This window comes from Pongo abelii, chromosome 23 (genome assembly GCF_028885655.2).
Source record: "Pongo abelii isolate AG06213 chromosome 23, NHGRI_mPonAbe1-v2.0_pri, whole genome shotgun sequence".
Lineage (NCBI taxonomy): Eukaryota > Metazoa > Chordata > Mammalia > Primates > Hominidae > Pongo > Pongo abelii.
The window spans coordinates 33,560,711-33,573,133 of NC_085929.1; the positions used below are offsets into that span (position 1 = coordinate 33,560,711).

The 12,423-nt window shown below is 44.6% G+C and overlaps 1 long non-coding RNA gene across 1 annotated transcript; it reads right to left on the minus strand.

Moving 5' to 3' along the window:
- Positions 1-959: 959 nt before the first annotated feature.
- LOC129052718 (uncharacterized) lies at positions 960-5,015 on the minus strand. The gene is made up of 3 exons (XR_008517857.2): positions 4,871-5,015; positions 2,527-2,733; positions 960-1,279 (listed from the first exon to the last, which is right to left on the minus strand). It is a non-coding gene; the product is annotated as an uncharacterized LOC129052718 (long non-coding RNA).
- Positions 5,016-12,423: the final 7,408 nt, after the last annotated feature.

Genomic DNA, 12,423 nt, shown 5'->3' on the forward strand with positions numbered 1-12,423 from the left:
AGACTTGCCACAAAGGGGTAAATTACCCATGCCTGCTCCAAATGTCTGGACACCTTGATGCTGTGACTCGATTTCCTTTGCCGGCCCTGCAGGCCTTCGCAGAGCAGGCACGTTTATCTTCCTAGCATGGCCCAGCCCTGCCAGGCAGTCAGCTCCCAGCACCAGCTGCTCTGTCCCAGCTGCATGCCCCACCTGCCCCTCTACGGAGCAAACTAACCCATCACTGTGTTTTGACTGCAGCCACTTGCACCCGCTGCTCTGGTTCCTCCTGTCTCTTGGGAATCAGCAGGGACTGAGCTGACAAAATCATTCTACCCCAAGTGTTCCAGAAGCTCAGAGCAACAGCACTAGGATCAGCATCACTACAGTCCCAGTGAGGACTGCCGGGGGCCCAGCTTAGTCTCCCTGGGCCCAGGGGACTTGGGGAAGGTGTCTGTCTGACTGGAGATGGACAGCAGGGCACCTGGACAGACTAAACAGAGGCTCAGCTCTCAGGCTCCTCAATGAGAGTTCCTGAGACGCTGGTGATGGTCACTACCACCCCCAACCTCCACCAACAAAGTGGAATCTGTCTGCAACTCCAGTTCCTTGAACAGAGCTGGCCAATGAACATGGTAAAGGGAACCAAACCCTGACACCTAAAATCCATCTTCCTAGGACTTCCTAAGAATCCCAGCTTGCCAGGAACCTGCTCCATGGATGAGGAGAGCAGCAGGAACCATGTCCAACACAGGCATATAATAGGCGCTCAGTAAATGCCATCCAATAGGACTTTGCTTGCCACCGCACCATTATTTTATGTTTCACTAAGAAAAAAAACCTACCAATTAAAACATGGCATGTCATGCATTGTATGATGAAACTTGATTTCAGAGATATTAAAGGCTAAACAAGCACATTTGAATCAACTACATAGGGTACCTGTTAAGTGAGGGGATGAATGAACAAACAGTGGGAGGTTTAGGTTTACAGTTTTGTATTTACAGATCATGCTGCTGCTGACTTGCTTTGTAACTTTGAAGAAATCACTGTCCATCCCTAGACCTCAGCTTTCTCACTAGTCACGTGGGATTCACCGTCCTTTCCAGCAACCCCAGAAAGCTACTGTAGAAATCAGATAGGATGCGGGCAGCAGCAAATCTTCAAAAGCTGCAAAGCCATTGAAATGGTCAGTCAACCAGTGAAATCCTCATCCAGGGCATTTCCTGTCAGTGTATTTGCTGTGTGCCTTCGGATAAGTTGCTTTGCCTCTCTGGGCTTCCATTTCCCCTAGTATCACCTATGGAGACAAAGGAATATCTATATATACCATATATATCTATATGGTGTATATATATACACACACCATATATATATATGCACACCATATACATACATATATATACACACCATATATACATATATATACACACCATATATATACATATATACACACACACATATATATACATATATACACACACACATATATATATATATATACACACACACATATATATATATCTTGCAGTGCTGTTGGGAATATCAGAGGAGGTGATGTTTGTAAGGTGCTTAACACCATGGCTGACACATGGTAAACCAGGCCTATGAACACCAGCTGCCGTTGGTGTTGGTACACATATTCACATTATCTGAGTGGTGGGAAACATGCTTCCAGCAGCCTTGCTCCCCATTTTCTTTAAATCACCATTTGCATCCCCAGTGTCTTGTAGACAGTAATTTACTCATTGAACAATCTGATGAATGAAAGGATGAATGAATGAATGAATGAATGAATGCATAATCTTGGGTGTGCAGGTAAGGCTGAATTCTATAGGCATAAACTTTTTAAATCACTCACAGGCAAAACAAGAAACAAATCACCTTGGAGATCATGCAGCTTCACCCCCATTTCATTAGAGAAGGAAACTGAGGCTCCGAGAGGTTCACGAAGATGCCCAAAGCCACACAGCCCACAAGTAGACTCCAGATCAAGCCCCCAACCACCATCCCCAGTATTTCTCCTTCAGCCTCAGATCCTGGGCCAATGTCCAGTCCCTCTCCGACTCCAGTGACCAAGGACACACTCTTCCCAGGTTAAGCATTGTTCCATTTTCCCTGACACAAATGCTTCCCTGGAAGCCCTGGGTGGAGAAACAGCCACTGCCTCCGGGGCCTCAGACCTGGCCCCATTATTATTCCTCTCGGTGTAATAAATACATTTTAAGAGAAACAGATGCCGGAACAGTTGGACAGGAAGGGCCCAGGCCTGTGAAGAGGAATCTGGTTTGTGAAAATCTGTCTATTTGCCAGACGGTGAGCAATATGCTGCTGCCAGCCAGGTCTGGGTCCGGCTGCCAGGCGGGCTAATCGAGCCTTCCCGCTGTGCCTGTGGGTCCTTCCAGACCACCATCCTCAGGCGCTCAAATGGGCATCCAGTTGTCGTGCCTGCTGCAAAGGACCCCAGGATGCCGATCATGTCCCCTTAATCACTTTGGCCACTTTCGTGGGAGGGGCACCTCCATCTCAAAACCCAAAGCAACTTACTCAAAGTGTGGCAGGGATGGGGAGGCATCTTCCAATTCAGACACACCACCATCCATGAATGGCTTTTCTCTTCCATCACTGTCTGAGGATGCTTGTTACCTGCAAATAGCTGCCTCGATACCTGACCCTTTGAAAGTGTGATAGGAAAGGGTCTCCTTACCGCCTTTTCTGTCTGGCAAGTCTCTTCACTCTCCCTGCATCACTGCCCTGTTGGAAAAAAAGAAATGTGGGCTGATTTACAAAAGGCATCTTGGCTGCTATAGGTGCAGGCTCCAGCTTCCACGAGGTACAGATACCCAGATCAGACTTTTGTCCTGGAATCGACACCCCATCACACACATTCTCCGTTGGCTTGAGCTCATAAATCCCGGTGTTTTTTGGCAGGCCCGTGGGCAGGGGCAGGAAAACAGAACACTCAGTGTATGACCTAACTTCATGTCCTCATAGCCATCCAGCAAAGAGAAGAGATTACCTCCACTTTGCAGATGAGAAAGAAGAGGTTCTAGGAAGAACACGACCTGCCCAAGGTCGTGCATCCCAGAAGGGAGTATCGGGGTGGGGGCGGGGACCCACAGGGCTGCCTGATTGTGATTTCTCATCTCTTTTTGCTGACTCGGCTGCCTTTCTAGGAACAGACTAATAACTCTCCTCCATCCTCCCAAAACACCGGATGGAGATGAAGATATTCCACTATTTTCTTCACATGCTCTGTGGTCCTAAGCAAAGTGAGGCATTCGTTTGCTTCTGGGAGAACTAATACCAAGAACCTCTTTTTCTTTCTCCTCCCTTCTCAGAGCTGCCCCACAGGGGGGGATTAACCGTATACTAAGCTTTCCCCTCAATAAATTTTGCTTTCAGTATTCTTTCCCATCGTCCTCCAAAAGCTAAAGAAAAGCCCTGGTAATTCAAGAATTCTGCATCTAAATTCTATTTCTCCAAGGATTCCTTGTTCTTAGAAGTGGTATGAAAATACTTCGTGTGATTGTGTAACCTGATTTTTCTTTCTTTCTTTTTTTTTTTTTTGGTGGTGGTGGTGTTGGTAGAGAGATGAGAGGAGCTAGTCTTTTCTAAAACTGTGATAATAATAATGGTCTCACTGCCTACCATTTGTTGAGGACTTACGGTAGCATTGTGCAAGCATCATCTTATTTAACCCTTTCAGCCCTGCTAGGAGATGGCTGCTGGCATTGTCATGTCATAGTGACAAGAAAGCAAAGCACATTTTTGTCACTTGCCAAAAACCACACAATTAGAGAGTAGCAGAGCTGGAATTCAGCTTTGGGTTTCCTAAGTGCAGGGTCCTCTGTGCCGCTTCACTGAACTTCCCTTCTACCTTCTTTGGCCTGGAGAGGCTACAAAGCTAAGCAGGATATTTCTTTTTCTTTCTTTCTTTCTTTTTTTTTTTTTTTTTGAGATGGATTCTCTCTCTGTCACCCAGGCTGGAGTGCAATGGTGCGATCTTGGCTCACTGAAATCTCCACCTCTCAGGTTCAAGCAATTCTTCAGCCTCAACCTCACAAGTAACTGGGATTACGCCCGGCTAATTTTTGTATTTTTTTTAAAAGTAGAGATGGGGTTTCACCATGTTGGTCAGGCTGGTCGCCAACTCCTGACCTCAGGTGATCCACTCATGTCGGCCTCCCAGCGTGCTGGGATTACAGGCATGAGCCACCACACCCAGCCTAAGCAGGATATTTCTAGACCGTCTTGAAGCTAGGGTTCTGGATGCAGATTTGTTCCTGCCAATGAGAGGTATTGATGTGAGATTTAGGAAGCTAACGTGAGTCCGTCCTCTGGCAGTTTATGGCTATTGCTATTGGCAAATAGCGTGGTGGTAGTAACTGGAGGTTTTCCTGCAACAGGGACCTCACTTCATTCTCCCACATTCTAGACATCAAGAGGCAGTGGTATTAGAAATGCAACAGCGCCTCGCATCTGGCATAATTCTGGCAGTAGCTGTCCAAGTGCCTCTGCTCTGTGTATTCTGGGAGTTATTCTAGGAGACTTAACCTAGAACTTGCTCCTTCTGCCCTTCCAGTGGTCTTATATGCCCTGGATTCCCTGTATTAAATCCCTTCCTGCTTAAGATACTTAGACTGGATTTTGTTTCCTGCATGGAGCCTGGACTGATACACATTGGGTGGCATCAGGGAAACCCATTCTAGTTTCTGAGCCTTACTTTCTGTACCACTTGCAGAGTCATAGAAAGGCTGTAATGAGGGAGTGGAAGCAAAAGAGCTTCCCAAAGGTAAGTCTTTCTGCAGAGATAGTGGCCCGATCAGAAGGTACTCTTCCAAATAGAAGACACGGGATGTAGTTTCCCCAGTAAATGGCCCATACTCACCAGTTACTTTCAAAGCCATTACAGAGCCTGCTACCTAAACAGCTTGCCAAGGACTTGGAGAGCACCTGGAATATGGAACAAGGGGCAGGACAGGCTTTTAGCTCATGTCTGTTTCTGCTCCTCTTCACTCTTGATTCTACCACCTGTGTCGGCTCACCTGGGGGCCTTGCTATGACAGCACAGTGAGGAGCTGCTGACATGAGCTGCATAACCCTTGCCCTTCTATCTTACAGGGGACATGGCAGGATGCCCCAGGAACAGACACCACCTCACCACTCTTAAGATGTTGCAGCTTCCAGAAGTCTGCAGTACTGATCAGGGTCCTGTGGAATCTTGTTCACCTAACAGAGAAATAGGTCTGAAGTGGATGGCTGTGAGAATGAAGTCAGCTATCTGCCAGGATGTCTCAGCCACCATCAAGACTTTTGTGTGCAGAGAAACAGGATTTAAGAGGGGAGGGACTGAAAGGCTGTGGAAGCCACTGGGTGCAGTCATCCATTCAATACACATTTTTTGACCACCCCCTAGGTGCTAGGCCCTGTGCTTACACTCAGGATTTAATAGTGAAGAAATTATTGGACCTCATTGGGCTGATAGTGTTTCAGGGGAGAGAGACGTGAACATGGTTATACGTGAGGGTGATTAGTGTCAAATTGGGGGAAGCAAAGTGGATGGGTGTGTGTGCTATGGAAGCCCAGGGAAACCACCTGATTCAGTCAGGGGCAATCAGGGAAGGATACCTGGAAGAGGTGACACCTAAGCCAAGACTTGATGAACATATACAAATATTTTTGGCAAACAGGGATGGTGAAGTGAGGGAAAAAATGCTTCTAGAGAGAACAGCCTGAGTGAAGACTCTGGAATGAGAATGAGTTTATCCCAGGACTCAGAGATGTTCAGAAGTGCTGAGTAAGGAGTGATGGGGAAAAGAGCAGAGCCAGACCTCACAGGGCCCTGGAGACCAGGCTAAGGAGCATGGCTTTGTTGTGAGGACACTGAGAAACCATGGAACGGTTCTGGGCAGTGAAAGGTGTTACAGTTATTGATGTTTGCATAAATCCATAGAGCTTCTATTTTTCTAATAGACTATTTTTTAGAACAGTTTCAAATTCACAGCAACATTGAGAAGAAAGTACAGTGAGTTCCCACCTATCCCTCACCCACCAACATAGCCTCCCCCACCATCAACATCATTACAATAGATGAACTAACATTGACACATCATTATTAACCAAAGTTCATAGTTTATATTCAGGTTCGCTCTTGGTACTGTACAGTCCATGGTTTTTGACAAATTTATAATGACATGTATCCATCATTATAATAATGTACAGAATAATTTCACTACCCTAAAAGCCCTCCAGCTCCCATGGAACTTTTTTAAAGGAAGGATTTGTGGGTTTCTCCCTCACATCTATAGAACTAGAATCCTTATAGGTAAGACCCAGGAATTTGCATATTAATGTTTCCCCCACCTATTTCCATATAGAGGGTGAAATTTAGACAGCTAATCCAAGCCATGATCTGTCTACAGAAACTTCTGGATGATACAATATCTAAGGCCTCTTCTCTGCCTTGGCCTGGAAATCCACTCCCAGTTGACTTTAGAAATAACCAAGCAGTTCTCACGGGACCCCGGTGGCCTTCCCTGAATGATTGGTGTTGAGAAAAGATCCTTCCCCCTGCAAAGCTTTTTCTTCCCACCAGGGCTCTTGGACTTCTAGCCTTCCTTTAGGGACACTCAGCAGAACTCTTTCAGGGGAATATGTGGTGCATGATGAACAAAGTTTGGAAACAAAATGAAGGGAAAGAGCAAAAATACATACATCTTCTGGAGTTAGCTCCCCCCATCTTTGCTATAGTAGTCAAGATTCTTGCCTGTAATCCCAGCACTTTGGGAGGCTGAGGCAGGTGGATCTTTTAAGGTCAGGAGCTCAAGACCAGCCTGGCCAACATGGGGAAACCCCATCTTCACTAAAAATACAAAAATTAGCCAGGTGTGGTGCTGCACACCTATAATCCCAGCTACTCAGGAGGCTGAGACAGGAGAATAGCTTGAACCCAGGGATGGAGGTTGCAGTGAGCCAAGACCGTGCCACTGCACTCCAGCCTGGGTGACAGAGCAAGTCTCCATTAAAAAAAAAAAAAATTCTCAAAGTGCTGTAGCAGCTTCCTCTACACTAACGAAAGCACCCTTTATGCATTAATGCATGTGGCTCTTGCCATGTCTAAAGTGGAAAAAAATATGACTTGGATCAAGGATGGAAGATTCTCATTCAGTAGAGTGAGTTCTTTGTAAACTAGGAGGTTTTATTATTTCTTTCTGTATCTGTAGTGCTAAAAGGTTACTGGGCCGGGGGAAGCTTAGTGAGTGTCTGTTGAATGAATGAATGAATTAATGACTTAAATAGTGAAGAGGAGACAGTTTGCTTCAATGCTTGGCGCATATAGGTGCTCAATTTAATGACACATTCTTATTGTGAGTCCTAGGTCAGCTGTCAGGAGCCTGGGTTATTAATCTGGTGTTACCTTTAATACATTATAAAATGGTGGGTCAGTCTCTTTTCCTCTCCAGACCTCAGTTTCCTCATCTAAACGATAAAGGTCCTTCCAGTTCAGGCATTTTATAAAGTGGATGAGAATTTGGCACTGACTTTTTAAAAGAGATCTATACACACAGTGAGACTACTACATACCCACAAGAATAAATAAGATGAAAAAGACTGACAATGCCGAACGTTGACAAGGATGTGGAGTAACTGGAACTCTCATACATTGTTGGCAGGAATGTAAAATGGTACCAGAATTTTGGAGAAAGATCTTATGTGGTTTCTTACAGCACTCAACATAGTCCTACCTTCTGACCCAGAAATTCAATGCTTAAGTATTTACCAAGAGACATAAAAATAAATGTTCACAAAAAGATTTGTATCAGAATGTTCATAGAAGCTTTATTTATAGTGGCCTCAAACTGGAAATAACCCAATGACCATAAACAAGAGAATAAGTAAATCAATTGTGGTATATTCATACACTGGAATCCTACACAACAGTAAAAAGGACAAAGTACTGCTACATGCAACAACAAAAACCAGTCTCCAAAATCTTATGTTGAATGAAAGAAGCCAGGCACAAAAGAGTACAAATTGTATGATTCTACTTACATGAAATTCTAGAACAAACAAAACTAATCAGTGGTGGGAAAAAACAAACAGCACAGTGCTGAACTCTGGGTGTGGGAAACGAGGTTTGACTGAGGAAGGGTGAAGGAAACTTTCTGGAAGATTGAGTGGTTTGGGCTACACAGATGTTTGCATTTGACAAAATTCAATGTACGTACCTTTAAGATGTATGCATTTCAATACATGTATATGCTTTTTACATAAAAAGCTATAGATAAATATTGGCATTGCATTGTTGAAATGTTTGCTTGAAATGCATCAAAAATTAAGATGGATCAATAGATGGGTTGAGGGACGGACAGACTTTACAAATAAAGTATATAAATGCTAACCAATGGTGGGAACTATGTGGAGGGTATACATATATTTGCTATAAACTTCTTCCGAGTTCTCTGCTTGAATACTTTTACAATAAAATTTTGGTTAAAAAGGGAGGGTCTGGGACCCATGTAAGTTTAATACAATGTTCATCAGCTTCATTCCTGCCCCATTTGATTTTTCTCAGACCAATGATATGAAAGAAAAATTAATCTTAAGCACCTCTAGGGCACATATAGATTTATCTCTCATATATATACATATATATATGTGCGTGTGTGTGTGTATGTGTACGTGTGTGTATATTTGTCTTTGAACATCTATAAAAAGATAATTGAATAAATAATTCCTTATTTCTACATAATTACTAATTATTAAAGATCTCCTGGGACCAGTAACAATAACACAAACTTACAAAGATGGCAAAATTTGGATTCAGCAAACATCTATTGAGCTGAACTAAAATGTGCCAGGCATTGTGATCCATGGTTTCCTTGGCTTTATCTTCAAAATAACTCAATATAGCATAGACATCTCTGTGACCATTTTACAGACTTCAAACTGAACTCAGAGGTGTTTTCAAATTGTATCCAAAATCACAGAGCCATTGAAATGATTTTTAATACCTATCATTTTTCTCTTCCAGAAAATGTGTCCACCTTCCCAATCTTAAGATAAAAACCCTTGTGGTGTAACCAGCCCTTTTGGATGTGTGCTCAGGTTAAAGGATGGTCACATGACTGGGGCAGACCAATCAGAGGCCTTCTCTGGGATTTTCTAAGTTGGACGTAGTGAAAGGGCATCTTGTTCTTTCTTTTAGATCTCATGCTCTAAGCTGATAGACTTGAGGACACTGGGGTCATGTGAAGGACACTCTATTCCAAGAACTCTATATGGTCCAGCCTATTCAAATTCGCAGCAACCTTGTGAGATGAAAACTCTTCTTTCCCTATGTTATGAAGGAGGAAACTGCAGGCCAGTGAGGCTAACAGGAAACACGGCTAATAAGGGAAAGATTCAAAACCAGGCTAAGGCACCATACAATGTGCCTGGACGGCTCCCACCTAGGTTGGTGAGTGCAGCCTGGAGCTAGCAAGGCCCCTTCCCATCCAGAACTGCACTGGCCAGAGCTCTCCACCTGCTCTCAGCAGAGACCTACAACTGGAACGACCCAGCTAGACTCTTTTAAAGGGGCCACCTGATTCTCCAGTCCTAGGTAATCTGGTCTTCACAGCTTCTCTTCCTGTATAAAGAAGCAGAGCTCAAGGCCGAGCACAGTGGCTCACACCTGTAATCCTAGCACTTTGGGAGGCTAAGGCAGGTGGATCCCTTCAGGTCAAGAGTTCAAGACCAGCCTGGCCAACATGGCAAAACCCTGTCTCTACTAAAAATACAAAACTACCCTGGTGTGGTGGCGGGTGCCTGTAATCCCAGCTACTCTGGAAGCTGAGGCAGGAGAATCAGTTGAACCAAGGAGGTGGAGGTTGCAGTGAGCTGAGATCGTGCCACCGCACTCCAGCCTGGGCAACAGAGCAAGATGTGGCTTCTAAAAAAAAAAAAAAGTAGCAGAGCTCAAGATCTGGTTATGGTTATCGGAAAGTAAAGGAATTCTCCAACCATTGAAGATCCCTTCCTGATACTGGGGGTGTTTATTCCTATAACAGCATATCCGATATCAGTCAATTACAGCAAACTGAAGACAGGAGACATTGGCATTGGCTTGGGGGCTGGACTTCTAGATCCTGATCCAGGCTATGCTGTACCAACTTATCTCATTTGATCCTTAGAGGTAGATAATAGACGTCCCATTTTATAGATGAGGAAACTGAGGTCAAAAAGACTTTCCAAACTAGTCTTTATTAACTCTTTACTCTGTAAAATCCTGTACTAGGTTCCCTCTATACTTTACTCATATACTTGCCACCACAGCCCTGTGATGGGTATTGTCCATGATACCCACTTGACAGATGACAAAACTGAGGTTTGGAGAGGGAAGTGAGTCATCTAGGAGGTAGCAGAGTCAAGATTTGAACCTATGACTCTTGAACCTTTTGAGATGCAGCTCTGCCTCTAATGTAGATTAAGGACTGAATGGTGGCTAAAGCCCATTGGATCCATGAGTATGAAATTAATTCTGATATTGACACTAAAATCCAAAGTGTTTTGTTTTTTTAAGGTATATTCTGTGCTGCTTTCAGGAAAAAAAAAAAGAGAGAGAGAGAGAAGAAGTGATTAAGTCTACCTTCCTCCCGTCCACCCTTCCCCTAACACTTACCCTTTCAAAGGTCCATCGCTGGACCCATAGGCATGGGTGTGGGGTTTATTGGCATCTACAGCAGCTGAGATGCAGCCATTGCAGGCCACACTGTGCTAAAAATATTTCAAAGTTCACAGGGAAAAAAAGGAGAGGAGGGAGCAGTGAGAAGCAACTTTTGCCAACTCTGAAAACAGTTCCGCCCACTAAGTCTTAACTGTGCAGAAGGGGCCAGATCAGATTAGGGCCACCAGTTGCCACATTATCCTGTCTTGAGTCCACTAACTCTCATTAAGCTCCGAAAATCCCATTTACGGTGTTTAGGACACCTCTGGAGGAGTTTGCTGTGTAAATATTATTCCACCATTAAATCCTACAACCAGGCCACCGTCAACAAGTGGATTCGAAATGGTTTCGCCGAGGGGGCTGTGCTGGGGACCTGTGAAGTGCGGCCAAGGGGCTTGGCCCATAAGCCAGCGTGAGTGGGAAAGCTCCTCATTCTCCTACCAAAGCCTCCTGCCACTTGGGCCTGCTTAATAAAATGGGGCCGCTGGGGCACTCGATTTGGGCTGGGAACCAAACACACCTCAGGAGCCACTTAGAGCTAGGGCCGGCCTTAGACAGCTGGCGTTCCTGCTTACCAACCTTAATCTCATGCGGGGCCCTTGTGGGCTGCAGCCCTCTTGGCTGAGACTGGGACTTACCTCCAGTATCTCCCACCTCAGCGGCAGAGCTGACGTGGGCATCGTTCTGGGGAGGTGACTTTTTCCCAGCCGGAGGCAATTTTGCCTTGGGTGCCCTTTCTGTTGTCTGCAAGCCCAGACCCTTTCTTTATTAATTTGTGTATTTGGAAGAGGGAAATGGCTGGATGTTGAACCATCGATTATTGTGGATGGATAACCTATCTGACTCAGCAGATGCTGCTGTTGCTGCTGCTGCGATGGCTGTCACTGATTTTTGCTTTTTTCTTTCTTTCTTTCTTTTTAAATTAATTAATTTGCTTTTTAAGCTGATTTGCAGATTGTACTTCTGGGATGTGGTGAGCAAGGATGAAGGACTTAAATTTGAAAAGTGCCTAGCTCAGGTATGGTAGGAATTCAACATTCCAGAATTGTTCTTTGCACTCAACAGTGGGCAAGACAAGCCTGGTGCTCTCACAGTGAGAAATCCAATGTTCTGAACATAAAGGGATATGACCCAGGTAGGTCCTGGCACACAATGGGTGTCCAGTAAATGGGGACTGAGGCATATGAAGCCCCAAGCACCACTGTGTCTGGCACATAGCAATTGCTCAATTAACATTCTTCTTTCAGGAGTTTGAACCCCAGCTCAGTCATGTTTGCAGCTGCGTGATGTTGAGAAAATCCCTTTCTTTTTCTGAGCCTCAGTTTCCACATCTGTAAAATGGAGCTTATATCTGCAACGTGGAGCTGCTTAAAAGGTTCATTCATCCACACATGGGCTTGTTTAATATGTAGTTGTTGACTACCTACTATGTGCCGGTGCTGAGGGTTTTGTGATGAGTAAAACCCAGTGTTTCCCTCAAGGAGCTGGTGGTCCCCAAAGGAGTTAACAGGTAATTAGGATGTTCTGTTGTCAGTGCTGTGATGTGAAAACCCTGATGAAAGGCCCTTAATGTAGCCTGCCTAGAGGAGAGATGACCAGCAATTACCTCCCAGAGCAAGGTTTAGCAAACTACTGCCCCCAGGCTAAATCTGGCCCACTGTCTCTTTCGTACAGCTCACAAGCTAAGAATGATTTTTACACTTTTAAATGGTTTTACACAATCAAAATCATGT